General features: G+C 38.0%; 1 protein-coding gene across 1 annotated transcript in view; it reads right to left on the bottom strand.

The window, feature by feature from the left end:
- SCN1A (sodium voltage-gated channel alpha subunit 1) overlaps positions 1 to 11,218 on the bottom strand; it is a 137,137-nt gene extending 125,919 nt beyond the window's left edge. Inside the window, exon 1 of the mRNA XM_063694961.1 lies at positions 10,963 to 11,218. The gene's annotated coding sequence lies outside the window, so the exon portion shown is untranslated. The remainder of the gene's footprint in view (positions 1 to 10,962) is intronic.
- Positions 11,219 to 26,451: the final 15,233 nt, after the last annotated feature.

Below are 26,451 nucleotides of genomic sequence, written 5' to 3' on the forward strand. Positions count from 1 at the left end.
AAAAATCACAAGCACATCAATTAATAAATTTATAAATTGTAATCATAAATCACATGTCAACAGAATAAATTTCAAGTGAAAATAACCATATTTCTAAAAGAAAAAGATCTAATGGGATGAGTGCTTGGCTAAGTTATGCAGGTCTTCAAAATATTGGAAGATTTCATTATTCATCTGTTAATATTACCACTAATCACATCAGAAACCCTGTAAGTTTTGAGAAGCTGTTGAGCTCATGGTGGCAGATACATCTTTTTCAAAATAATAATTTTCTCTTGAAAGGCCAAATTTTGTCACTGACAACAAATATTGTCAAATGTATTTTTAAAATGACAGTCTCCATTTATTTTCAAAAATTTGTCTTTTATAATATCTGTTTGAATAATCACAATTTGTCTGTCAGTCATTTTTTCAAATAAAAATAGTATTCTATGGAAGTACAGCTAGTTTAGCTTGCAACTCAAACAACTACACAAATGCTTTACCTTAAGACAACCAGCATTATTGTTGATATACAGCAGATGTTAATCATGTATACTTTCCATTTCTTCATGTATACTGAATATTAAAAATATGTGTACTTAATGGTATAGATTAAATAAAATTAATTTCTAGTGTTTCGTCAAAGACATTCTTTTAGTGCAACTGGCTTTAATTTTATTCATTTATTTATTTACTTATTTTTACTGGGAATGAATTACAGTGAAGAATACAATGACAGTATAGTTTGTTGTCACTGTCTTGATAAGTGTTAAGGCTAGGGGTTTCATTGTTCTTCCAAATGTCAACACAGTGAAAAAGGTAAATAATGTTTTTGTATCATTACGAAAATAGTTTGGACCTGATGAATCATTTAAAAAGTCTCAAGGGAATGCAAGAGCATCTGTGGACCACATTTTGAAAATAACTGCTAAAATCACATTAAGAATTTTTTGGCCGGGCACGGAGGTTCATGCCTGTAATCCCAGCACTTTGGGAGGCCAAGGCAGGCGGATCACGAGATCAGGAGTTCAGCCTAGCCAACATAGAAAAATTAGCTGGGTGTGGTAGTGTGCGCCTGTAATCCCAGCTACTCAGGAGGCTGAGGCAGGAGAATCGCTTGAACCCAGGAGGCGGAGATTGCAGTGAGCCGAGATCCTGCCGTTGCACTCCAGCCTGGGCAATAGAGTGAGACTCCGTCTCAAAAAAAAAAAATTTTTTTTTTGATTTTTTTGGATTATATTCTATATGCGTCAAAGACTATGAACATTCTGAGAACATGACTGTGAAAAGTTTTTTTATATGTTACTGAATGGAAGGAGGGTTAGAAATCAGCAGAGTATGCAAAAACAGAGTAAAACAAAATGCCTAGGAATGAAAAAAAAAAAAAGAGAGAGAGAGAGAGTCAGGGAGAGTAAGATAAAGTTTGGTCCCAGAGAAGATACAGTCAGGATTCCACTTTTTGCTATTCCACAGAGATTTCAGGAAGAAAAATCACACTCCTATTTTCTTTTTCTTTGCTTACTGATTTCTATTTAGCTTCTTGTTTTTTTTGTTTTGTTTTTTTTTTTTTTTTTTTGAGACAGCGTCTCACTCTCTTGCGCAGGCTGGAGTGCAGTGGCTAGATTCTTCTTTAGTATGCTCAAACTTCCTTTTTGGAATGTCTTCCAAAGGCACTCTTGCCTTCATTTGTACAAGTTGATTGACCCTTTAAAGGCCTTAAATATTATTGTGCGACCTCACAGACTCCTCAAGTCACCTGAAACCTGAAACGCTGAGGCCCAGGTGGCACTGAAATGATGGTATTCTAGACCTGACACCGGACTGTTTTCTCCTTGGTTTTGTCCCAACACACTGACATACATAGCCCAAAATACTACTGGCCTTTGTAAGTGGCATATCACATTCCAGGGTAATATCAAAACTGCTGCCTGGTAGCATTTGTGAAGTCTCAAAGTAACTCTTTCCAGGATTTTCAAATCCACTGAATTTCTTAGATTGAAATATGTATGTGACAGAATTCTCTTAGCTTTCTTTCCTCTATGAATATGTAATTGGAAACTCTGAGATCCGGTTTCTCATCTTTATTGGATTTTTTCTTTAATCTTAAAATTATGAATATTTGCTTTATAATTATCTAGATAAGGAGTCCCCAACCTTTTTGGCACCAGGGACCGGTTTTGTGAAAGACAGTTGTTCCACGGACATTGTGGGGAGTGGGGGCTGGCATTAGAATCTCATAAGGAGCACACAAACTAGATCCTGTGCATGCACAGTTCACAATAGGGTTTGTGCTCCTATGAGAATCTAATGCCGCCACTGATCTGACAGGAGGCGGAGCTCAGGCTGTAATGCTCCCTGGCCCACTGCTCACCTCCTGCTGTGCGACCCAGTTCCTAACAGGCCAGGGACCAGTACTGGTCCGTGGCCCAGGGTTTGGGGACCCCTAATCTGATGTTACTAAGTTACATCATTAATAATCTATTTCTCCTCACACAGATTTCTTTCCTAACATCCTCAACACATATAATTTCACATCTCCAAATGCAGCATTCCCTAATAATTACCCTTCTTACTCCATTCTGCCACCTCTGGCTCATTTTCACTTGTCATTCCATTTGATAATCTAGTAACTTCATTTTGCCAACTTGATGAATTTGGTTCTAAGTAGTTTAAAAATTTAAGGACATACTATGTCAGTATTTACAGATGCTTCTTATTTATTCTTCAGTACTCTCAAATGTTCAATTTGAGGTCAAGTTTTGCTAAAAACAACTCATTGCAAATAGTAGATGTTTTATAAATATAAGATAAATTTCTTAAAATTCATGCTGAGTTCTAAAGAGAAAACTTAGGTTACCAAGTAACATGATTTTCAGAACACCACCAATTTGCTATTTCAAGTCTAATTTTGTATTAGACTGATTCCCAAAGCTTTTCCATTGTTACAAAATTTTCAAAATACTGTACTTTTATTATACAAGGTTTGTGGCCTAGTTTTATTAATATTCCAAAAGATAAAATATTCAAACATTCAATTGTTTCATCAATAATTTAAACTAAATTTACTATTTTGATTAAAGATACAATGAGTATCTTTGCATGAAATAGATTACTAAATTCTATTTGAAAACTAATGTACACTTTTATTCTAGTTTTAAGGCAACATATGTTTATTTTGAACTTTATTTTAAGAAAACATACCAAAACAATACCAAATTGTTTGGTAAGAAACAATACCAAAGCATTTGAAAAAATAAATTATTAACAATAATAATTTTGTTGTATAAAATTGTGTTATTTCATCATTTTATTAATTTATATTTCCCTTTTGCTTTATGTATTACTTTTGCTTTATGTATTACTTTTGTCATAAGAAAAATAAGATGTAATATTCTATTTAAATTTTTTTTTTGTTTTATGCACTTTATGTTCCTTTTTTTATGTACTTTATGTTCCTTTTCCTTTATGTATTACTTTTATTATAAGAAAAAATAAGATGTAATATTTTATTTTTAAAACAAAAACTTTATAAAGAAGAAAACAGAAATCCTAATTCTATAAACCAGAGATAACTATTATATTATCTTCAGGGCTTTTTCTAAGGAAAAATATGTTTGTTTTTTTTCCGTAATTGGGGCCATCCTAGATATATATGTTTGTATGGTACTTTTTAATATACCATTATATCCTGGGCAATTTTACATAGAATTAAATATTCATTGAAACATTATGTTTAATGATTAACATTAGTTTAATGATGAAATATGTTAAATATTTCATCATTTGCATAGACTATGATTTATTTAGCCATTCTTTCAACCTTCCAACATTGTGTATTGTATGTAGACTGTTTTCTTTTTTCTTTTTTCTTTTCTTTTTTTTTTTTTTTTTTTTGAGACAGAGTCTTGCTCTGTCATCCAGACGCCAGGCCGGAGTGCAGTGGCATGATCTCGGCTCACTGCAACCTCCACCTCCCGGGTTCAAGTGACTCTCCTGGCTCAGCCTCCTGAGTAGCTGGGACTGCAGGTGCACACCACCATGCCTGGCTAATTTTTTTGTATTTTTAGTAGAGACGGGGTTTCACCATGTTGGCCAGGCTGGTCCCAAACTCCTGACCTCAGGTGATCCGCCCACCTTGGCCTTCCAAAGTGCTGGAATTACAGGTTTGAGCCACTGTATCTGGCCTATGTAGACTATTGTTAATCTCTCCAATTTTGTTTGGGTTGAATTAGTTTTCCTACATGGGGATAGTTTGGTGGAAATGTCAGTCAAGGAACTGTTAGTTAAGTTTACTCTTAACTAAAAGGATCAGATTCATGACCCAAACTTGACCAACCAGATGTTTACTTCCTGGAATTTTGGTGTTAAACATGAATGACAGGAAAAAAAGAAAGAAAAAGAGGCTGAAAGCAGTTGAGCTGATTCATTCTAGATTACAGCATCTTACAGAAACCACCAAAAGTCTACCAACTGGGCTATCTGCTCTTATAGTTTTCTCTGCTCCTGGCATTTTTCAGTCTAGATTGTAGCTGTCCCTTAACTCTGTGAACTGTAATATCTTTTGAAGACATTGCTTTTATACTTAAATTAACCTGAGTCAGTTTCAGTTACTTATTGTAATACTTTAATTTTTTTTTTTACCAATTCCCCATGAATTCCTAATTTTATATCCTTTTCTGTCACTTTCCTCATTGAAATAAATGAGCATCTTAATTCTTATCACAGATCATGAATGTAAATGTGACATTATAGGCACAGCAGTGGAATCAGTGTCACCATCATTTTATTTCTGACCCCACTTTGTTAGTCCTCATGCCTGTAATTACAAACCTAATTAATTGCCTTTATTAGAATCTTAACACATACACAGATAACTCATTATTATCCAGTAGGAGGAGGGTCTGAATAATGAAAATCCATCATTTATAAAATAACCACAACAGTTTCATCAACAACAAAAAAATATCAATTTAACCTTCTTTGCTTATGATTTTAGTAGTCATAAGTATTGCCAAAGACAACTGTTAGAGGCTGAATTGTATCCTCCCCAAATCCATATGTTGGAGTCTCAAACTCTGGTACCTCACAATGTGACTGTGTTAGGAGTTAGAGCCTTTGAAGAAGTGGTTTAGTGAAATGAGACTTTTAGGGTGAACCACAATCCAATATGACTTGTGTCCTTAAAAGAAGATGAAGTTTAGACAGAAAAGAGACACCAGGAATGCACATGCACAGAGGAAAAGACAGACATCAGCAAGCCAAGGAGACGGGCTTTAGAAGTCACCAAACTTCCCAGCACCTTGTTCTTGGACTTTGAGCCTCCAGAACTGTGATAAATACTGTTATTTAAGCCACCCAGTCTGTGGTACTTTGTCATGGTAGCCCAAGTTAACTAATACAGAAACCAACCCTATTTGAATGGCACACCTCTATCTCAAGTTCAATAGTTTCCCCAATGGTATCTGTGAAACAAAAGCATACTAGCAACATATATTACAAAGAACATGGATAATATTTGTGTAACTTTGGGAAAGCATGTGCAATACAGTAAATATGTTTCTTTGGAATAAATATAACCTTTCCCTGGAAATATTTGCTCATTATCTCCTTAAATTTTCAGTGGAGTCACAAATGAATATGTTTCCAATAATGAGAAGAAACATTTTGTTGTGAAGTTAGATCAATAAAGTGTTTAATAGTTAAGGGTATATGGATCAGTTTTCTGATTCTTTAAAGTTATGTGGATTCTCAAGAACAAAGAATCTCACTGACCTTTTCTTAAAAGATATATCCCTAGTACCCACTGTAAGAAATAATTGATGCTAAAATCATAAACGCATGGACAACAATGTTAATAAGACAATTCACCGGGGAAAGAATTGTCTTTTCAACACATGGTGCTGGGACAACTAGATATGAACAAACAAAAGAGTAATGCTGAACCCGTACCTCACATTATATGCAAAAAGTTGACTCAGAATGAATCCTAGATCTAAATGTAAGAGCTAAAATTATACAACTAGTTGAAAAATAATAGAAGTAAATTTTTATGACCTCAGATTAGGCAACGGTTTCTTATACATGAGACTAAAAGCACAAGTGACAAAAGAAAAAAGTTAGAGTAGATTCTTCATCAAAATTAAATCTAAGTTTGTAGGTAGAGCACCAAAGGAGAAACAGGCAATATGATAAGGCAAAGACTTTTGACCGTTTACAGAGAAAAGCTAAAATGTCAGGTTGATTCTAAGTTAGAAGAGAAGCAAATTCACATTTTCTAGAGAAGAACTACAGTGTCCATAGGTAACTGAGAATGAGGGGAAGCAAATAGTGAAAAAAATATAAAAAGATAAACCATTGGAATATGAGTCTTGAAGGAATAAAAATATGATAACAAAAGTTTTAACATAGATGAAAATGAAAGCTGATGTTTATCAAATTATTTTGAAATCACATTCCTACTCATTCATTTGCAAAAAAAAAAAAAAAAAGAAGATTTGTTCAAATCCCTCCAAGCAGCTCCTGTGTCCTGGTCACTATGGGGGATGTAAACACTGATTTTCATGCTTAGTGTCTCTTTCTTGCCTGCACCTGGTCAGTTTATCATTTCTGGAGGAAGAAAAACTGACTGGGTGACTATATCATTCTAACCAATGATCTCATTCAAACAATTTTTTTTCATCAAATAGTACCTTTTCAATATTTTTTAATTTTTAAAAAAGTTTTTAGACAAGAGCAGTAGTGAGAAGAGGGGAAAGAGTAGAACAAAGAGTTTGATCTGTAACTGACTGTGAACAATCAACTGAGATAACTCACTACCTTTGGACCAGTCCTTTTCAACATTTTTGAGGCAATTTTTTTGCATTCTAGGAACTGCAACATTTTTTCAGAGAACTTTACAAACTCTCAAAACTTTTTGTGTGAAAATGACTGATTTATGTTTTTTTTAAACCTAATAACTTGTTAACATTGAATGTTTTAAATTTATTTGACATAACTCTTTGATTTGTTTTTTTAAAAGTCAGGGGCAATTAGAGCCCTAAGCCCAATCTCTGAGATTCCACAGATCTGGCTGCACACCTCTATGGTGCTATTTCTGTTCATTTCTTTTACTTTCAGGATCACCCACAAGGTTTGTGCCACTCTTCATACCTGTGAGGCACTTCACCCTTTAGCACCTTTGATTCACTCCATCATTGGCCTCATTAGATTTCTGCTTAAAAAAACAACTTTCTCCACCTCTTTCATTATTTTCTCTTTGCATGCCCCTCTCATCCTCAGTATCTCTTTATCTTGCATTATTTTTCTTCAAAGAACTTACATTTACTGACATTTCTTTGCACATTGATTTGCCTAGTGTCCAACTCTATCACCAGACTGAAAGCTTCATGTGGGTAGGAATTTTGCTTTATTCACCACATTCCTGCACTTAGAACGCAGACCCTTCTATCTTCTATTGTACAGGAGAACCTTTTTTTTTTTTTATTTTTTAACAAATAGCTGGGTGTGATGGCTCACTCCTGTAATCCCAGCACTTTGGGAGGCTGAGGCAGGCAGATCACTTGAGGTCAGGAGATCGAGACTAGCCTGGCCAACATAGTGAAACCCCATCTCTACAAAATACAAAAATTAGCCAGGCATGGTGACACTTGCCTGTAGTCCCAGCTACTCGGGAGGCTGAGGCGGGAGAATCACTTCAACCCGGAAGGCAGAAATTGCAGTGAGCCAAGAACGTGCCACTGCACTGCAGCCTGGGTGACAGAGTGAGACTCTGTCTCAAAAAAACAACAAACAAAAAAATGGAGTGGATTTGGGTAATCATTCTAAACCAAACTGTTTTTGGAATTTTGGCATGCCAGAAAGCAGATGAATTACAGCTCACATGTACGACTGCACCCAACTTCAGTCCTGAGTCTCTTGGCTAAGCTGTAGCTCTACCATCACATGGATGATGAGCAAATGTCAAGAACACAGACGCCATGGCCACGGTGTGGCTGGACCGCTTGGATTATGCCACTTACTAACTGTATAACCCAGCAAGTTAATTGAACCTCACTGTGCCTTGGTTTTGTCACCTGTAAAATTAACAATAGTATCTACCTCATAGGATTAAATGAGATCATATTTGCAAGGTACTGCTTAGGATAGTGGCTGGCACAGAGTAAATGCTATATGTTTTTGATAAATAAAACAATAAATGGAAATCTAGGAATGTGGACAAAATTTAAAAGTTGGAAAAGCAAACTTTGGGGCAGCTTGGGGAATTCTGTCACAACTTCTTTTTCTGATCACAAGTGCAATGAGAATAAATTTCTTCCGACCCTACCCTAAACTAATGCAATCTCAATTGAGTGGGGGGAACATGCTTCAATTCACTAATTAGAATTTCAAAAGGAAGTGATAACCTCACGGAGCACAGCCCCATTGACCCTGAGGGTGACTATACAGGACCTTCAATTTCTGATTCTCTCCCATCCTTCTCTGGGATCTGTTTCTCCCACCCTCCCCATTCTGAGGTAGCTGGAAGAGAGTAGGCTTTGTGCCCTTTGGCGAGTACAGGGAGAAAGTAGTAGGTTCAGCCTCTCCAACTGCCCAGGGAGAATACCTTTCAAGGTCCCCAGGCTAAATTTTGGAGGGATGCTTTTGTGTGTCACTGTCAGGCTCACACCGACATAAACCCTTGAGAAATGCCTGGTTGGTGACGTCCTAGAGGTAACACCAAGCAAGCCCCAGATTTTCTCTTCTTCGTCAGCAATTCCCAGATGAGGTGCTCTTGTGTTTACCCTCTCTGAATGTCTGGAATCCCTGATAGTACCCTCTAAACAAGGAACTAGAATGTTTCTTACTGGATTCCTCTGTTGGTGGTGATAGAGTTTACTTTGGGTATCTAGTGGGTCTGGTTGCCCCTGGTATGTCTGGTTGGTACAACAGAATCCTGAATGAGCTCCTTAGTGCCTTCTTGAATACTGTATAATTAACTAGGCCTCCAATTGTGCCCCCCCTTGCCCCAACCCATAGATGGACAATCCCTCCTGCCATGTCTTAAAGAGAAATTACCATAATAAATGACTCTCTAGACAGCACATTTCCCAGCAAGAGGGGGCATGTAAACCAAGTCTATTAGTATTGGCAGCAAAATCCAATGTGTTATTGTTACCAGTATGAACACTCTGGGTATCCTGGCCTCCTATATAGATATTTGAAACAAAACAGACAAACGATGTGAAGGAAGGAGGAAAAACAGCCACACAAATGAGTTACAGTGAGTTTAATGAAAACTAATTCCATTGCTGGGTCCATGTGATATAACCAGCCACTTGTGCTCTGTTCTAGTGGTTTATAATGTTACCTCACCCTCTCCAAGAAATTGGTTTCCCGTAAATCTCTGTGGCCATTCATTCCTGTCTACACATTATGTTCCTAAAATAGACACCAGCTAAAAATCTCTTCCAGGAGCTTTGTGAAGGAAGGCCTAAATTGCAAAATTCCTCCTAGAAGAGAGATGTGATTTTGTAATTGCTTCATCGCAATTACAAAAGCAACAATCATAAAAGAGAGTTTTAAAGGAGTTTTTCACCACAGTTATTCTCCTGAAATGCACAGCTGAGGGAAAGAAGAATGTCAGACGCCCCGCGAACGTGCAGAAGCTCCCAGTTGCATCACCCTGGCGTGCCAGGTACTGCAGCAAATAGGAAAGGTAAGCTACCCACTTCTCTGGGCAGGAGAAACTAAAGCAGGAATCACCAACCTCAGCATGGAATTTTCCTATTTCTGTCTGGCAACATCCTCTTGGGATGATTTAAAGTGCTTTTTGGAGAAATATGTTCTGTTACTATACTAGCGCATCAGAAATACCACGTGAACCTGCAAATCCATAGAAGAAGAAGCCACATTTTATAGGTGTGATAGCAACAGCACTTGGCAATTTGCAAGTTTGCTACTGCACTCAGAAATATTTAGTCACATGCACATATTGACAGTAATATACCCTGCCTTGACTTAATTGTTGCATTGGACAGGTGAAAATCACCTACCCACCACTCCAGACCGATTTGTTAACAATCACCAGTGAGTAATCAAAGAGAACAAAAAGAAATGAGAAGTAAATGCAGCAAGTGGGTCGGGTCTTTAAACACATACCTCAAACAGGTAGGTATCAGGAAATCCATGATAGCAAAGACATTTGGACAAGCCTCACCTCCACCCAGAAATAATTCTTATGCTGTTCTGATAAAGCAAGACGGTTCACACTAGGAACTGAGCAGTATCTGCAGTATCATTGCTGGTTGTGACCTCTGTCTAAGTAAAAGTAAGTCAATGTTTCCTATTTGGCATTGCATAGAAAAGGGGACTCTTTACCACTTTGCTCAAGCTCCTTTTTTAATGTGGCTCAATAGGAGTTGGGGAGGGGGGAAAATCATTGCCCCTTCCTTGTTCAAGGCATGAGGCATTTCTTCTCAAAAGCCCAGCCTCAGCCTCAGGAAGCCGAATACCCCTGCAATGCTAGGCTCCAGCAGCAGCCCCGCTGCCTTCTTTCTTCCTGTGGAGTTAAAACTGAGATCTAATTTTTGCTCCGTCCTTAAGAACAATATGACCTCTATTCCCAGCCAGCTAGTCCACTTCCAAAGCACCAGTGAAGGAGGGGGCTTCAACAGGATCAAAAGGGACCTTGAATAGGATGAAGGCAAGCAAAGGCAAGAACTGGCCAGATGCCAAGCTATTTCAGGCCAAAGAATCCCATCTTCTATCAAAATGCTGAACTGCAAAACAAACCTGATTTCAGTTCATGGAAGGTTGAGAGAGGAGGGGGGAGGGGAGGGGAGGAGAAGAGGAGGAGAGGGAGGAGGGGGACAGTTGGTCTGAATACACATACAAAAATGGACTTCCTGCTCTGCCCAAACTGAATTTCCATGGACTCTTTTTCCAAAGGAATAACTGGAATGAATAAACTTAAAATCAAGATGAAACAATTAGATGGCTTACCTGATTAAAAGGAAAATTATCCATCTGCAGTGAGGAACAGCATCACCCAAAGACGAGATGATAACAATGTGCCTTCAGTTGCAATTGTTCAGATTCCTTCTTGCAAAAGGTGTCATAGTATCTACAAGGGCTGCAGTCTCACTGGGGCAGAACACACAGACACACAAACACACACAAACGCACACATACACACATGCACCAGAGACCTCTGCAGTATCCTCTCGGCTTCATCCTCGCCTCACTCTATGGTACCTAATACAAATCAGCAAATAGCTTGTTTCAAAAAAAAAAAAAAAAAGTCAAGACAGCACCTTACATTACATCGCCATCTAGTGGCTAAATATTAAACACTTTCTCACAATCCAGATTTATGATTTCTTCCTCAACCTCTTTTCTCTCAGCCTTTTTTCCTTTCTTCTCTGTAATCTCCCAGTATTGCTTCTCCTTGCTTCTCTTTCATTCCCTATTGCTATATAATATCATGAACCTAATGACTCAAAGAGGAAAAGGTTTGAAAGTAAATATAGCTATTTTCAAGTAATACGTGAAAAACTTTAGCATTATTTTAGTTTGAAACTTACTTTATTCCTAATATGAATCATTGTTATCTATAAAAATGATATATCTTATAAATAAAACTGTCTTTTTATTCCACCAGGAGACAATCAGGTGGCCCTTTATTACAGATCTATGGCTTCACATTTTTCTGTTTTAATATTGTGTTTTAGGATTAGGTTTCATATTATAGTGAACAGCTCAGAGTCACAAAATGTGAGTTTTACTTCAGCACTGATGAACACATGCCTTTAACAAAGCCACTGAAGTCTTCTATGGACATTTACATTCTTACTATCTTCATCTGTAATTACAGATTAAACAAGACTTTCAACCCACTCTAAATTCCTATGGTTTTACTATATTTTACTCCAATGTTTTCCCATCTTGTGGACACAGCCTAAAGCTTAATTATAATAACACATTTTACTAAGCAAATATATATAGAAAGAGAGTCCAATTGCCCATTACCCAAAGATAGAATTATAAAAACCATGAATATCAGTTTTTTCTAAGACAATAAAAATCCATGCTAAACTAATTATAACTCTTGGAACTGAGAGTAGAGCTTTTTATGTTATATATTGTATTCTAAAATGGAATCAGCCTTAAACATTCAGTCATACATAAAATCACGATTATGTGTAGATTAGTCATTGGAAGTAAATATTTCATCCTCATTTTTCTTTTGCCATCTAACACACTTCTTATTACAATCATTGCATGTGTTTTATCATTTATCAATATAACCTTCAATATTTAATCCTTCGCTTCCTTATTACAGGATGGTGAGATAAATACTATTAATGTTATTATATTATAATTATTCCTATTTATACTTGAGAACACTGAAGCTTTCTGAGCCTTACTGAGGTTTATTCAAGACCACATAGCTTACAAAGCAATAAAACTAAGGCTGTTGGTCCCAAGAGCCCAAAGAATAATCCATTGTTCTTTGCAACATACCTAAAAGTTCACCATTTTTTTCCTGTTCTAGAATCACAGAAAAGTAATTTTGATTTCTATGTTTACAAAACATTTACTAGCCCTTAATTATAGACCAATGGGTCCATCTTGTGGATCCATCTTTTTATCTATAAAAGAAAGAAATTAAGTAAGATAATTTCCTGCTCCAGCTCAAAAACTCTATCCAGTGCTTTCACAAAAGCCAGTTGGAGTAGCATGAACACATTCATTTGAAGTTACTCAGTGTCTGGGAAATGATGTTGCCCAGTATCTGGTAGAGTCAGAGCAAAGTTGAAAGAAGCTGAGGAGACAGGTGATCAACAACTGGTAAACGATTGCCAAGATGTTAGAGATGAAAAAAGAGTGGGAACTGCATGAACTAACAGGCAATTTTTTTAGAATAATACATTCCATATGAATAGTACTTAGAGATTAGATATGTAAAAATACAAAATAAGAACATCCCTGGCCACATGTTTTAATGAATTCTAATTGCATATTATAGGTGCCAATTTTTCTGAGTGTCTGCTCTTAACAATTCCCCCAATAGTCCTTCTCCCCTGATCCTTAGTGGTAAACCTACCCTCTTGCTAAAGAGGACTGGAGCAAGAGAGGGTATCTACGCAGCTGACCTGGTCAAAGAGAGCCACTACATGTGATTCTGGCAGCTGTGGAGTCAGCCTTCCCTCACCATGGGGACTCAGGACCAGGTGGACCAGGATACTGAAATAGCAGCCAGCCACACAGATGTGGAGGAAGAAGTGACAAAAGACAGAGCCAGAAAACCCCCTCAGTTCCCAATGGTGTTCCTGTTTCCATCTCCAGTCTACTCAAGATCCAAACACTTTCTTGATGTTGAGTTCCATGATAAACTCAAACTCCATTTTTGCTTAAGTGAACTTGGTTTCTGTTGAACTATGGAGTCCTAACCACTTCATTAGCTTCAAGAAAGTTGCCAGTACTGCATCTATCAAGTATTATTCATATTCTGGGCATCTGACACTTCATTTATTCACTTCTTCATGCACCTGATATATGCCAGGCACTTTTCCAGGTACTTAAGTAACATCAGCAAACAAACCAGATCAAAACCCTCCCTTTGTGGAGTTTACATTGACATGTCAGTCATATGGAAAGGCACAACGCGTTCAGTGTGCACGCTACCTTTCTTCCGCCTCCATGTCTTTGTTCACAACCTTCACTTCTCTTGGCAGACCTTTCATCCATCTACACATAGCAAATTCGACGGATATTTTAAATGTCTGGGTCAAATATTCTCTCTTCTCCAATGTCTTTTCTATTTTCTCAGCAGATATAATTCTTTTTTCTTTTGTTAATTATGGAACAATTTTATGTTGTATCTTATGAAACATGGTCATTTGACAAGTTGAAAGCATTGAGCATAAGGAGATAAATGACTATTCTCATACAGACTCCTAGAAAAGGCCAATATCCCAAGCATGGCCCAAAGAGTACTATTAACTAACAACTCATCATTCTGTACACAGACACTTCATTCGTCAGAGCTGAAGCAGTTTTACAGTATTAGTAACTTTAAATATTCCATGTTTCAGACTGAGCATAAAGGCAAAATATGAGATTTTTATTGTTAGTGTAATATGCACTTAAAACACATATTTATTTTTTAAAGTTAGCAGAAGATATTAAAACAAAACTCTGTGCTACCCTATGTCACTACTACACTTGTCCCATTTGACCTTGTTCAAAGAGTTTTATATATGTATCTTATTTGGCTCCCAGAATATAAACTCCCTGTGGAACCAGCTTTGCATTTTATTTATTTTTTTGTAGATTAATTTATTGAGAGATAATTTTGTCTCTTTCTCACTGTTACGTTTCCAACTTCAAAAAATGAAAAACTAATCTTCCTCTGCCCCCGTTAGTAAAGTTAGCCATTCCAGGAAACCCTTTGTAATCTTGTTTCAGAAGCTGGAAAAAATTAGCTGCCTACTTCCTAGGTGACAATACTGCAATCTGTGAATGCATGGACTTGCTAAACAGGCTGAGGGGGCGCGGCTGTGGCTTTTTTATGAGAGTTCCTAACAAGGAAAAGAAAATGAAGGCGTAAGACGTCATTTAGTCTTTGTAAGACTCTGTCTCTGTCCTGAGAATGTGGTTGTTACTTTGTTATAGCTCTGTCAGTTGCACTGCTCAGTGCCAAAACATAAAAGGGAATATTATAATGGGACATCATCTCTGTCAATAGATTTTGGGTATTAAAGAGAGCGTGAGGTCACTCAGGTGGAAAAAGCTGGGCCAGGTAATTTTGTCTGTTAGTTTTATGACTTAAAGGAGAGTCTCTCGATGCCATTAGATCTTGAAAGAGTTCAAAGAGAGAACTACCTCATTATCAGAAGGCTGAGGAATTAGTGTAATTAGTATCTGAATATTCTTTAATATTTTCTTGCATAGAAAATAAAGGTAATTGGTTATCAAAAACATTCTTTCAAAGGTGTATCTCCTGGAGTTGTGGAGTTCTGAAACTTTAACCAGCTGCCTTATAAAGATAATTTATTAATTAACTTTATGCCTGCCAAGGAGAAGGAAGCCATTCTTAATTTTTAGCCAAAAATTTCCCAAAGTGATGACCAAATCATTATGTTTTGAGTTCCGGATTCTCTTGTTTAGAGTTTTAAGACATTTGAGTTTTAAGGCAGAAATGTTTCTAAATTCCCCTGTCATTTGTTTGGGAATCTATAGTCACTGAGCAACATGAAGCTGGGTCTCCCCTCTCTTCCCACCACAGGAAAGGAATCGGAGGCTGGAGGCGAACTTGAGTACCTTGAGGTGGTATCCCTAAGGAGATGGTGGTGACAACAGACAAGTCTAAATGTTAGCAGGTCTTCTGATGAAGTCGGGGATAGCAAATGCTAGAGTTTGGATTTAAACTCAGACCTTAAGATTTTAAATCTACAGGACCACTGTATCACTACAAATCCTGACTTTGCCCCCTTTTGATTGGAATAATCAGATAAAGCACACTACTGATGTGATCCTTGGTAAATGTAATTTACTACTTAAGTACTTTGCGTTTGTAGATGTCAATTTCCTAGTGGTTTTTTTTTTTTCTTTTGGTAAATGCAGCATTCTGCAAAAATCTACTACCAGTTCCTTGCTCTCACAAAGCATTCACCAACACTGTGCCACTATTTTAGAAATAGAAACCATATCCTAGCCAAAAATGATAAACTCATATATTTCCTTTTGAGATTAACCTGCCCTTTTGAAAGGGAGTCAGAAATGAATGTGAAATTTATTTGCTATTAGACAAATAAATGCAGAAACTGCAATTAAGAACTCTCTTTTAGGACTAGAGCCAACTGGTTTTTCTGCAAGTTTAAAGTTACAATTTTTTGATGGCAAGAATTGGCCAACTGATTTCAAAATATCTTATAAGTACTAAAGTGGACTTTTGAAACTGTGGTAAAGTCCATACATTCCATAAATTTTAAAAAAATCAGCCATTTTTTTCAAATATGATATAAAAATATCTGAGGGCTCCTCCCCTCCCTGCAACTGGAATTCACTGAATCAGAGCTGCTATAGGCTTGCATTTTTTGATGCACAGATAACCACTTTTTAAATCACTTGTAATATAATGAGCATAAATAATTGAATTATTTTTTCTTACAGATTTGATTCTGAAGTATTTTTGAAGTATCTTTAGAACCAATGTGCTTGTGGGCACACATTAAACTATTTAAAATTTTATTAAAAGTATTTTAAAAATCCTTAGAGAGAGAATGCCAGTTCTCTCCCTCTCTCTCTGGTAGTGGAGAAGAAAAAATAGTATAGGCTTTTCTTAACTCACCACAATGCAGTAATTAAAAGCGAGAGAGAAAGGAGGGAAGTTGTGGGATTATGATGGAGATAATCAGATTCCCCAGTTGCCCTCTGCCTTCCCTGCTATCGAGACAAGGCACAGAAGCCAGAATTATGTCTGCAGGTGATTATTTCAAGGAAGAAGTTACTCCTTGTTGGAAGATTCACTGCAATTTCCTTTCAATTACATAGGCAGACATTGGTGTTGGAGAGGGAAATAACAATATTCCTAAACCAAATAAGTAGGTTTTATAAACAAGACAGAATAATACATGAACCTGATTTCTCAAAGGGAAATTAAGTATATGAATATCAATCATCTGATGAGATTAGCATTACAGTACAGGTTCAGAATGAGTATTAAATCACAAAATTACTTTTTATCACTTTATATAATAGCATTATTCCTCTGATTATATCACCAACTGAACAGCACTTCAAAAATTACTATAGTGCTCTGTATATATCTTTAATTTTAAATCCTTTATTATTTGGGGGCCTGGTTTATTTTTGATCTTTTCTTCTTTAGCTAACGTGTAAGAAGACATTATTAATATTTAGTGAAGATGACACTAAAATGTCGTTTTTCAAAACAACAAACTCTGCCTTTTCCTAAACAAGCAGGGAGCCATTATGCCTTCACTGTTCCGCTTCCTTTGTTTCCTCTGTTTTCAGGACCTTCTCTTCTTTGACCGCATCTTCCTCCACCCTCTACTGGTGCACCTCTCCACGGTCTGACCCCACTCAATAATCTCTTTGAAAGTAAGAACTATGACTTATTTTTTTTTGTCATTGTTCCCCAAACATATCCCAAGTCTGTGGTAGAATTAAGGTAGTTTCTGGAGAGAACCTGATAACATCTGCTGAGTATTGATGAATAAAAATTCCGTAATAGACTTCCAACAAAACCCTGGAGTAGAATAAAATAACTTTGTAAACCTTATAAAAAAGAATGTCAATTTACATAAATCATTACCATTGCTTTATGGATAGGGTTTTGCTAATCATTGAGAAATTGTGGAGCTGGAAAGGTCTCAGAGATAAACCAGGCAAGGGTTCTTATTTAGGATATGAGGAAACTGATGCCAAGAGAGGTGCAGTGACTTGTCCAAGGTCACATAGATAGTTTTATACCACAAAGGTCCATTCAAGTTTTCCCACAGTTTAACTCTAAAGGAAATTAATATTGAGTAAGGTACATCAGCACATAAGAAGCAAAATGGAAGTGAGTGAAGTATTTCTAGATATGCCACAATTGATTTTCACTCATGTTTTGACAGAGAGATGGATGTGATGAAGGATATGAATGCAGTTACTGTTTAAGAAGGTGATGGACTAACCAACATTGGTTTTAGCAAAGAATAAAGAAAGTGACTGTCCTTCAATCTAGCTCCACATGCGGTTCTTAAATATTAACCACAAAGTACTCAAGCCCAAGGGCACGAGCTCTGGGTATGCAGAGTGTAGCATTGACAGCTTTCAGGAATGCAGGCCCAAAGACAGCTCCAGAAAATATCCAGGAAGCAAACTATCTTGAAGTTCTATACTTTCTTTGAAATGCCAAGATGTAATCTAAAAATATGTGTTCTACTTTTTTAGTCTAATAAACCACATTTATATGATGGTTATCTGTCATATGGGGAGACAAAATTCAACATTTCACATGCCTGAGCTTTATACCCCTCCTTTAAATGTATCAAGATTTCATAAAGCTTTGGTTCTTCAGAAAAGATCAAGGTACATCACAATATTTAAAGCATTATCTCCATATCTATTGCCACAGGAGAATAAAGAGAAAATAAACATAAATATAAATAATGAAAATGCCTGAGCAATCATAAAGAATGAAGTTACTGTATGGATTCTATTCTGTGTTTATGTGTTCTTTCCTTTGCTATTAAGTCAGTTAAACATAATGCTTGGGTTCTTTCCTGATTTATTTCATTCAGCAATCCCCCCTACCCCCCGATATCCCTTGCAAAGATGAATCAACAAAAGCTATTATCAAGAACAATATGATTGATTACTTATTGGAACTCGAATACCTATTTTCCACTTAGGTATATCTTTATATCAATCACCTCACTTGCCTACCTATTGAAGAGTTTCAATTAGATTTTTTTTATAAAGAGGACTTTCTTTACTCTAAAGGATATAGCTGATATTTATGAAGACAACGCTTTATTTACAGAATAAAACTGAACTTTGCCATAACTTAGCATAAGCAAATATGTAGTTTCTGTTTCCCTAAAGAATTCCTGTCAACATCTTTTTCCTTTCATGTTCAAAGGCAGAAAGTCATTGGCTTTACCAGGAGCACAGCAAAGCCATCTGTAAAGTATACAAGTGTCGCTAGAATTAGGTGCTACCATATTTCTTGGGGAAATTAACATTTTTGACACATCTGTATGCAGTTCCAATCTTCGGATATCAATTTACAAACTCACATAAATTACATTTGGTTACATCTTTTCTTTTTGTTTCTTTCCTTGAGAAAAGCAAGAATTCTACTCTAGGCCAAATAATGGACAGAAATCATTAGGGTCCACTCCAGGGACTGAGGCCCTTTAGAAGAGATTGGCAAGTGACTAGGGAAAAGGTACATCGAAGGTCAGAAAATAATGACGTTTAGCCTAGTTCTCCTGGCGATTCCTTGGAAATTTTGGGGCCCATGAGCTCAGTTGCTGCTTCTGGGATTGCCCCTATTCATATCAAATAGCAGAGAACTGAGATGTCTTACCCACACCTGAGAAGATTCGGATGTGAGCATGGGATAGAGGTGCTAGGCAGCGGCACTTTCATGCCTAAGTGCAGTCTCTCATACCTGTTCATCTGCAGTGGCATGAAAGGCAAACAGATTCTTCTGCTCGTTATGGGTTGTTGAAATGACAGAACCACTTTGTCTCAACATTTTCTATGACACTTGATACCTAAGGAAGCTCAGAGACTAAAGTCCTTGTTTCCATGTTCCACTAGGTCTTTTTGAAAGTCTCTTTTACATTCTGATTGCTATCATGACATCAAAGTCACCTGTATTCCTCATCTTTGTGGGGAAGAGCAGGCTAAATAAAGTAGGTAAGGACACCTTCTGAGTCTGCACCCCTTTAATTGACACATAGGGGATGTGACCCCTGACGTTTCTGCTTCCCTTATTCTTTCTGCAACTAAGCAAACATAGAATGTGGATTTTCCCATGCTCTTAGCAAGGATGAAACTCGGCGATCATTTGCTCTACTTCTCATGGTAGTTGTTTCTAAGATTACATATCATACATATGCATATATATATATATATGTTATGTTATGCTACACACACACAACTGCTAATGAGTCTTCTATCTCCCCTTTTCTTGTCCCTCTGCTCTCTAGGACAGCAATAGCTTTATATGTATCTCTATCTGCCCTAAGTCTCCTCTCTTGGGCATCACAAACAGAGTTACCCTTCCATGAACGATCTGTTGCTTTAAAATTATACCTCAGATGCAGTCATGTTCTAGCAGAAAGTAGATGGTACATTCAAAATGGTTAAAATAAAAATAATTATGGAGAAACTATTGACCAAGTGGGTTAAGATGGTTGATGAGTGCCCAGGAACTAGCAATAGAGAGAGCCAGTGCCATTCCAGGCAAGAGTGAAAGTGGCACCAGATTCCAATGAGAGCTAGAGCTTTAGAAGACCCAACCAAGAGGTTTAACTAAAGAGGAATGCAGCTGCTTTTTTAAGCTAGGAAGTGAGGTGTGGTGGGGGAGACTCTCCAGTTTTCTGCTAATGCCTGTCTTGGGCTGCATTTAAAGCCAACGGATAAAGGACCCCAAATTTCTCAATCCCTGGAAAGTGGACTTGAAAGTCTTTCCCTCTACTTGTCCATTATCCCACTTCTAACCTACATTTTAATACTCCCAACACTCTCTTCCCTGGTCTGCATTCCTTGGAGTCCAGTGCTCCTGCTAGTAGCCCTTCTTCCAGGGCTCCAGCATTTGTCGGGCTCTGGGAATGTTTTTTCCAGGTTAGCAGTTGTGAAGGGCTGGTAGGAACTGGGGAAAATAACAATGTGTCTCATCTTATCTCTAAAAACATCTCTTTTTCTTTGTTTAAAAAGCAAAACACATGTGTTTAAAATATTTTATAGAGATGAACAAAAATCTTTATGATAAAAGATTCTATTTAATACCCTAACCCTTAATACAGTGCCTAGTATATGGTAGTGTATGATATGGTTTGGCTGTGTCCCCACTCAAATCTCATCTTGAATTGTAACTCCCACAATTCCCGTATGTCGTAGGAGGAACCTGGTGGGAGGTAATTGAATCATGGTGGCGAGTCTTTCCTGTGTTGTTTTCATGATAGTGCATAAGTCTCATGAGATATGATGGCTTTAAAAATGGGATTTTGCTGACACAGCTCTCTTTTTGCCTGCTGCCATCCATGTGAGATGTGACTTGCTCCTTGTTGCCTTCTGCCATGATTGTGAGGCCTCCCCAGCCATTTGGAACTGTAAGTTCAATAAACCTCTTTCTTTTGTAAATTGTCATGTCTCAGGTACGTCATTATCAGCAGCTTGAAAATGGACTACTCAGTAAATTGGTACTGGGAGTGGGGCACTGCTAAAAAGATTCCCAAAAATGTGGAAGCCACTTTGGAACTGGGCAACAGAAAGAGGTTGGAACAGTTTGGAGGGCTCAGAAGAAGAAAGGAAAATGTGGGAAAGTTTGGAACTCCCTAGAGACTTGTTGAATGGCTTTGACCAAAATGCTGATAATGATATGAACAACGAAATCCAGGCTGAGGTGGTCTCAGATGGAGATGAATAACTTGTTGGGAACTGGAGCAAAGGTGACTCTTGTTATATTTTAGCAAAGAGACTGGTGGCATTTTGTCCCTGCCCTAGACATTTGTGGAACTTTGAACTTGAGAGAGATGATTTAGGGTAGGTAGTGGAAGAAATTTCTAAGTGGCAAAGCATTCAAGGGGTGACTTGGGTGCTATTAAAGGCATTCAATTTTAAAAGGGAAACAGAGCATAAAAGTTTGGAAAATTTGCAGCCTGACAATGCAATAGAAAAGAAAATCCCATTTTCTGAGGAGAAAGTCAAGCTAGCTGCAGAAATTTGCATAAGCAATGAGGATCTGAATGTTAATCCCCAAGACAATGAAGAAAATGTCTCCAGGGCATTCAGAGGCCTTCATAGCAGCTCCTCCCATCACAAGCCTGGAGGCCTAGGATGAAAATGTGGTTTCATGGGCCAGGCCCAGGATTCCCATGCTGTATGCAGCCTAGGGACTTTGTGCCCTATGCCTCAGCCATTCCAGCTATGGCTGAAAGGGGCCAACATAGAGCTTGGGTCGTAGCTTCAGAGGGTGCAAGCCTCAAGCCTTGGCAGCTTCCACGTGGTGTTGAGCCGGCAAGTGCACAGAAGTCAAAAACTGGGGTTTGAGAACCTCTGCCTAGATTTCAGAAGATGTATGGAAACGCCTGGATGCCCAGCAAAAGTTTGCTGCAGGGGTGGGGCCCTCATGGAGAACCTCTGCTAGGGCAGTATGGAAGGGAAATGTGGGGTCAGAGCCCCCACACAGATTCCCTACTAGTGCACCACTTGGTGGAGCTGTGAGAAGAGGGTCACCATCCTCCAGACCCCAGAATGGTAGATCCACTGACAGCTTGCACTGTGTTCCTGGAAAAGAAACACTCAATGCCAGCCTGTGAAAGCAACTAGGAGGGAGTCTGTACCCTGCAAAGCAACAGGTGTGGAGCTTCCCAAGACCATGGGAACTCACCTCTTGCATCAACATGACCTGGATGTGAGATATGGAGTCAAAGATCATTTTGGAGCTTAAAGATTTGACTGCCCTGTTGGATTTCAGACTTGCGCAGGGCCTGTAGTTCCTCTGTTTTGGCCAATTTCTCCCATTTTGAACGGCTGTATTTGCCCAATGCCTGTACTCCCATTGTATCTAGGAGGTAACTAACTTGCTGTTGATTTTATAGCCTCATAGGCAGAAGGGACTTGCCTTGAGACTTTGGATTGTGGACTTTTCAGTTAATGCTGAAATGAGTTAAGACTTTGGAGGACTGTTGGGAAGGCAAGATTGGTTTTGAAATGTGAGGACATGAGATTTGGGAGGGGCCAGGAGTGGAATGATATGGTTTGGCTGTGTCCCCACTGAAATCTCATCTTGAATTGTAACTCCCACCATTCCCATGTGTCATGGGAGGAACCCAGTGGGAGGTAATTGAATCATGTGGGTGGGTTTTTCCTGTGCTGTTCTCATGATAGTGAATAAGTCTCACAAGATCTGATGGCTTTAAAAATGGGAGTTTGCCTGCAAAAACTCTCTTTTTGCCTGCTGCCATCCATGTGAGATGTGACTTGCTCCTCCTTGCCTCCAGCATGATTGTGAGGCCTCCCCAGCCACGTGGAACTATGAGTTCAAGAAACTTGTTTTTCTTTTGTAAATTGCCCAGTGTATTAGTTCATTTTCATGCTGCTGATAAAGACATACCTGAGACTGGGTAATCATGGCAGAAGATGAAAGGCACATCTTACATGGCAGCAGGCAAGAGAGAATGAGAGCCAAGTGAAAGGGGAAACCCCTTATAAAACCATCTCATGAGACTTATACACCACCACAAGAACAGTATGGGGAAAACTGCTCCCATGATTCAGTTATCTGTCACCAGGTCCCTCCCACAACACATGGGAATTATGGGAGCTACAATTCAAGATGAGATTTGAGTGGGGCACAGCCAAATCATAGCAGGTAGAGACTCAGGAATAAATATATGGATATTCAAGCAGTACTATTTTTAGATAAATTCTAAGAATTATTTTAGAATAATAATAATTGTTGTTAATTTTATTGAGGACTTAATATATTTTGGGAACTTCAAACCTCACAACAGTCTCATTAAATAGTTACTATTACTGTGTTATCTTCATGAATTTATAAATGAGGCACCTGAGGCTCAGAGTAGTTGAGCATCTTGGCCAAGATCACACAGTAACGAGGTGACTAAGTGTGATTCTGAAACCAGCAGTGTATCTCCAAAGTACCTAATCTTACCATAAGGCCATACTAAAACTCTCCACAATATCACATTATTAAAATTATGGTGGAAAGTCTCTGCAATTCGAGTTCACAGGCAAACAAACAGAAGACAATAGTCTTTCTTTACTGCTAAGGATTACGTCGCATTAAGCTCATATAAGGACATAATGGGGGAAAGACATTTCTACATGTAGCTGACCCAAGATAGTTTTTAGGTGTATGATCAGTCTGTAGCCCGGATTCTTGTCAAACATGTTAGGGGGCAGCATGTGGTAGGGTGGGAGGGAGGCAAATGGAGATCTTCCTTCTTACTTGTCTCAGATTCTTCAATCTTCCATAGCAAGTGAAAGAATATAACTATGTTTGGAAGTACTCTCACCAAGTTAACAAATACACTAAACACATGAGTAGTGAGGGGAGAAGCATGCCTCAATCTGGCAAAGCTTCAATCTCCAGAAGTCTAAATTTGTTAGAAATGAAAAAGCTAGCAAAGCAGAACTGCTGATCGTGAACACTTAACAGTAAGCTTCCTTTGGTGGAAGCTTCATGTTGCAAACATCGTATTTAATTAGGTGTTTTTTTCTCAGCTCATTTTCTAAAAACAAGTGCTTTTCGGCTCTGCTTGATGTTTGTGAAGACACGGACCACACAAAACCAGGATACTTTCAGAATTTTAAAACCTTGCTTCTGAAAGTGTGGCCACAGACTGGCAGCATCCCCACTTCTTGGGAGCTTGTTGAAAATGTGGACTCTTTGGCTCCACCCAGACCTTCTAAATAAGAAAGTGCATTTTAACAAGATTTCCCCAGGTGATTCTGTGCACATTGGTGTTTGAGAAGCCCTGGCTGTCACATCTGGCCTCAGCTCTTAAAGCCTACTCACTTCCTTCTGCACCTTGAACATGTAAATCAGCTGTTCTGCCCTGCTCACCACTCCCCGGGTGTTCCCATTCCCCTTTGCAGCCCTGCTTGTACATACTATTTAGATACACCAAGCAAACCCAATCTACTCTTCTAAGTCACATTTCTAATGTCAATTGACTTGAATGGCTCTTGAAGTAAAAATTAACTTTCCAGTTTCTCTTCCCTCAGGCCCAGTCTGCAGTGGCAATCGCTGTTAATTTTTTTTTTAATCTTCTTTAAAATTCTTGTGTATATCCAAGCATCTGAAATATACGTGTTTTACATTGTTCTTTTTTTTAGAAATAACATTGTACCAGACACCAGGCATGGTGTTTCACACTTGTAATCCCAACAATTTGGGAGGCTGAGGTGGGAGGATTACTTGGGGCCAGGAGTTCAAGACCAGCCTGGGCAACATACTGAGAACCCATCTCCACAAATATTTTTTTAAAAAGAAAGAAAAACATCACACAATATATATGGCTGTAAACCTAGTTTAAGTTACATAATTTATCTCTAATTAGTTCACTTACTATTGCTTAAAATATTTTGTTCTGTATATAGGTGGATATACCAAAGTTTATTTAATCAGTTCTCAGATGATAAACACTTATGTTATTTTCTTTCTTTCTTCCTTTTCTTTTTTTTTTCTATTTCAAACAATGTGGATGTATACATTTCTTTACAATTGCATTTCCCACTTGTGCAAATTTTCCTTTAAGATCTAGTCTCAGGAAATGGATCTGTCAGGTGGAAGGGTATGTGCCTTTTAACCCAGTAGATATCAATAGATTTCCCTCCAAAGGTGTGGCACCATTTTATATTCCAGAACAGCATAAGAAACCTGTTTCCATCACCAGAAATTATCAAACTTTTTTCTTTGTTGACTGGGAGGTAGAATCTAGGCTGTCTTAAACTTATCTAGGAATTTCTCTGAGGCATTTATGAGTAGACACAAAGAGGGTGGAGGAGAAAGAGGAGGTGCATTCTAAGAAGAGGAGATACATGTAGGATATATGTAAAGTTGGGTCTATGGAAGTGGCTAGAGTCTGGAGAGGTAGGCAGACAGCCAGATCAGAAGGGCCTGGCACACCTGCTAAAGAGGGAAAACTGGAACCGCATTCCCAAGGAATCCATGAAAATATCATGTTGAGAAGATAAAACCAAATAGTTTGCTTTTTATTTCCACAAGTTTGGAGGAGCCATTTATTTCTTGTCAGGGCACTGACTGATAATAGTTGTGTCTTTATAATTGGGTTATTTTCTCCTAAAACTCAATTTAGACAAAGTAAGTGTCAGTGTGGGAGGGTTGGCTAATTGTTAGGAAGCAACATTTGGTAAATCTGGAGGCCAAACCCAAAACTTTTATATTTTTTAATTCCTGGTTGTGCTTACTACTATAAAGTTAATTATAATGCTTTTACTAGAAGCTGTACATTTGAAATCAAAACACTCTATCACTGCTACTTTCCCTTCTCCCAGCATGAGGTAACAATAATATTCTTTAGGAAATTTCATGTGGAAGGTTGACACCTGTTGTACTTTCCTTACATCTCTGAATAAAATAATTCCAACAGAACACTGACAACTTTTAGAAATCCAATTTCACTGTTTCACTTGCTGATATGGTTTGGCTGTGTCCCCACCCAAATCTCACCTTGAATTATAATAATCCCCATGTGTCAAGGGTGAGGCCAGGTGGAGATACTTGAATTATGGGGGGCAGTTTCCCCCATACTGTTCTAGTGAGTGAATAAGTCTCATGAGATCTGTTGGTTTTATAAATGGGAGTTCTCCTGCACAAGCTGTCTTGCCTGCAGCCATGTAAGGCGTGTCTTTGCTTTTCCTTTGTCTTCTGCCATGATTATGAGGCCTTCCCAGTCATGTGGAACTGTGAGTCCATTAAACCTCTTTCCTTTATAAATTACCCAATCTTGGGTATGTCTTTATTACCAGCACAAAAACGGACTAATACACTCGTTGAATATAAAACAGAAAGAAAAAGGAATGCCACTTTATCAGAGAGCTATAATTTCATTTGAAACAAAACAAGAAAGATTTATTTTTTCAGAACTCAGCATTTTTTCTTTTTTTTTTTTTGAGACAGAGTTTCGCTCTGTCGCCCAGGCTGGAGTGCGGTGGCAGGATCTTGGCTCACTGCAAGCTCCGCCTCCCGGG

This window comes from Gorilla gorilla, chromosome 11 (genome assembly GCF_029281585.2).
Source record: "Gorilla gorilla gorilla isolate KB3781 chromosome 11, NHGRI_mGorGor1-v2.1_pri, whole genome shotgun sequence".
NCBI lineage: Eukaryota > Metazoa > Chordata > Mammalia > Primates > Hominidae > Gorilla > Gorilla gorilla.